The 3,735-nt window shown below is 41.6% G+C and overlaps 1 pseudogene; it reads right to left on the reverse strand.

Moving 5' to 3' along the window:
• Positions 1–1,291: 1,291 nt before the first annotated feature.
• On the reverse strand, positions 1,292–1,763 carry LOC129151745 (60S ribosomal protein L21-like; annotated as a pseudogene).
• Positions 1,764–3,735: the final 1,972 nt, after the last annotated feature.

Raw genomic sequence — 3,735 nt, forward strand, 5'->3', positions numbered from 1 at the left:
AAATTATATTAAAATTAATATGTAACATGAATAAATATATCATAGATAGGAATAATAATATATTAATTAACTAACAACTGAATGGAAAGAAAGTATAAAGAAACATTAAGTCTGAATCCCTCACCCAGCCAGCATGGCTCAGTGGTTGAGCATCCACCTATGAACCAGGAGGTCATGGTTCAATTCCCAGTCAGGGCACATGCCCAGGTTGCAGGCTCGATCTCCAGTAGGGAGTGTGCAGGAGGCAGCCTATCAATTATTCTCTCTCACCATTGTTGTTTCTATCTCTCTTTCCCTCTCTCTTCCTCTCTGAAATCAATATAAAAATATTTTTTAAAATAAATCTGAATTCCTCTTTTTATAGATAAGAAAATTGAGATTCAGCGAATTTTATAGACTTACTCAGAATATTTGTGCCTGTCATTGTCTCTAATTTCAGGGAAGGATTTCCTTATCTTTTACACATATGAAAATCAGCAGTTTGGCTATTTTTTAAAATATATTTTATTGATTTTTACAGAGAGGAAGGGAGAGGGATAGAGAGAAACATCGATGAGAGAGAAACATTGATCAGCTGCCTCCTGCACGCCCTCTATTGGGGATTGAGCCCGCAACCAAGGTACATGCCCTTGACTGGAATCGAACCCGGAAGCCTTCTTCAGTCAGCGGGCGGATGATCGATCCACTGAGCCAAACCGGTTAGGGCGCAGTATGACTATTTTTAATAGAGAACAAAAGGGAACGATAAAGTCAGAACAAGGAGACCAAGGAGATCTAGAATGAGAATGTGCTGACCTGAAACAATCCTATAAAATAAAAGGCTAATATGCAAATTGACCGAATGGCAGAATGGCCAGTCGCTATGACATGCACTGACCACCAGGGGGCAGACGCTCAACGCAGAAGCTGCCCCCTAATGGTCAGTGCGCTCCCATAGGGGGAGCGCCGCTCAGCCAGAAGCCGGGCTTATGGCTGGTGAGCGCAGCTGTGGTGGTGGGAGCCTCTCCCCGCTCTGTGGCACGAGGGCAGTAAGAAGTGAGGGGTCCTGGACTGCAAGAGCTCCGGACTGCAAGATGGATGTCTGAGTGCCAGCTTAGGCGGACATCCCCCAAGGGCTCCTGGACTGTGAGAGGGCACAGGCTGGGCTGAGGGACACCCTCCCCCCCCCCAAGTGCATAAATTTTGTGCACTGGGCCTCTAGTGAATAATATAATCCAGTTACAAAATATGTATTTTGTTTTTTCTTTAAATATTTTTTTGGGGAAAAGACACCACTCCTTTTTTTTTACACTTATCCTGCCATGAATTCATAGGGAATGGCTTCCAGCAGCTCAGGCTCCTTCCCATTGGTTCTCACAAAGAGTGCTTCTCAGGGCAGAGCAGGCTGACGTATCATTGAACCCAGACACCTTTGTCTTTGGCTTCCTTCTTTTTCTGATCATTTTCCTTCACATGTTTCAGGAAGCCATCTCAGCTCTTAGAGTGCTTACTATGCTCAATATGTACATTAATTCTCTTGGCAAGACTATTGCCCTTAACTTGCTTATTCACAACAATGCCCACCACATGCTGGGTGACATCGTAGACTCTTAAAGTTTTGCCATGGGAACATTTGATGGGCATTCCTTTTTGAACAGTGCCCATTCCCTTGGTGTCTACAATATCACCTTTCTTGTAGATTCGCATGTATGTGACCAAAGGAACAACTCCATGTTTTCTAAAAGGCCGGTGCCTCTCCTCTTTCCCTTTGTGCTAGTCATTTGGGTGAATTACTGGGAGATGTTGGTTTTGGCCAAAGCAGTTTTAAGTAATTTATTTTCTGAGTTAAGTTACATTAGTGTGGCCTGTTGCTCAGGCGTGGTCAGAGAAGTAAGGGAAAGAGCTGAGTGCTGGGAATCAGGACACCTGAGTTCTGGCCGCAACTCTGCCACTATAGTTTTTACCCCTGGGAGCCTGGACACGTTACTCCAATTTCATGAAGCATTTTCTATTTGTTTTTCATCTGTCAAGTGAAAAGAATTGTTGCCCTACTTGCCTCATGCTGCTGTTGTGAATCAATAGACGTAGAACAAATGTGCAAAATTAACAGTGCTCTACAAATGATCACTGTTCTTACCATGATTATTAATATTTATGAGTAGCGCCCTTTCCACTGTCATCACTGGGGAAAGGGATCTTTGCTATCAACTTATTTCTCTCTTTTCTGAGCTACTCGTTTGTTTCTCTCTTTTCTGAAACTTTTCCCAGCCAGTTTAGGTGTCTATCTGAGCTCAAGTTTTTATCCACCGGAGACAATCAGATGGATTCAGAAAGTACAAATGTTGGCTTTGTGTCACGGTGTACGTGGCTTTCTCACTGGGACATGTGCAAAGCTATTGACTTTCAACGAAGCCATCAAGACCGCTGAAACACTCTTGTTCCTAGATCTTTGCCCCTTCCAGGATCTGTTCTGATTCCCCACTTGCATGCCTCCTGGTGTTGTCCTTTTCCTCCTTTCTTCTGTATACCCTTTTCCAATCTGTAGCACCTGCTGATGTCAACACTATTAATTGTCACTTACCTGTACTTATGTCAGCAGGACATTTTTTCATTTCAGAAAATATAAAAGTCGGAGTTGAAATGAACTATATAAAGCCGCCAGTTTCAGCTTTCATAGGCAGAAATAGAAGTTAAATCAATATGGTCTCTAAACAGCTTTGCTGAAATCTTATGCTAAACCAAGCATTTGTTTTATAACTGCAACCCTATTCAGTGATGGGTTCTTTGGGACTATGTTCCCCCATATTTAATTTGTATTCAGTGCTAATTTGGTTTATTACTTACAAACATGACTGTCTTTTCTCTGCATGTTGAAAACTCCACAGAAAGGCCTTGGAGCACTCATATTATGCTATTGTCACCACAACATCATGGCCATCCCCAACCGATTGTAGTACATCAGTATAATCACAATTGAAAATCAATTCAACATCACATTTCAGGGTCAAACTCTGGCCAAACAGTAGTCCGAAATGAAGGCTCATTATTTTAAAATTAATAATAGCATCACTCAAAATAAATAGTGTGAACCCCTCAGTTTACAACATGAAGTTTGTGTTTGTTTTTATTACTTTTAAAATTATTACACGTGCTTTTAAAATTATTACACTGTTTTCGGTTGAGCAATTAGGAATCTTAAAATCCTAAGCAAAATCTAAAAAATATTTTGTTTTGCTGCTATATTCTTTAAAAGTCCACATGTCTATTCTTGTGCACACTTTTTAAAATTGATTTCAGAGAGGGGAAGGGAGAGGTAGAGAGAGAGAGAGAAACATCCATGAGGGAGAGACATCATGGGCTGCTTCCTACATGCCCCCTTCTGCGGATGGAGCCCACAATGCGGTCATGTGCCCTGACTGGGCATCAAACTGGCGACCTCCTGGTGCGTGGGACAATGCTCAACCAACTGAGCCACACCAGCCAGGCTCTTGTGCACATTTTAATGATAACCTGTTGCTACCTTTAAGAAAACATTCTTGATGCATTAACAGTGATATGTCTTTATTAGCTACTAAAGATGGACCCCTCCATAACAATTTCCTTGAACCTAATTATTTTACTCAAATGACATTCTGAACAAATGACTTGACTAGTACTGTCACATAAGTCCACTCTCTGTGTTAGAGATGACCAACAATTGGTGAGTAGAACAGTACACCACCATGGTTAGTAATGTTTTTATCCATGCCTACATTC

Source organism: Eptesicus fuscus, chromosome 15, assembly GCF_027574615.1.
Source record: "Eptesicus fuscus isolate TK198812 chromosome 15, DD_ASM_mEF_20220401, whole genome shotgun sequence".
NCBI classification, from domain to species: domain Eukaryota; kingdom Metazoa; phylum Chordata; class Mammalia; order Chiroptera; family Vespertilionidae; genus Eptesicus; species Eptesicus fuscus.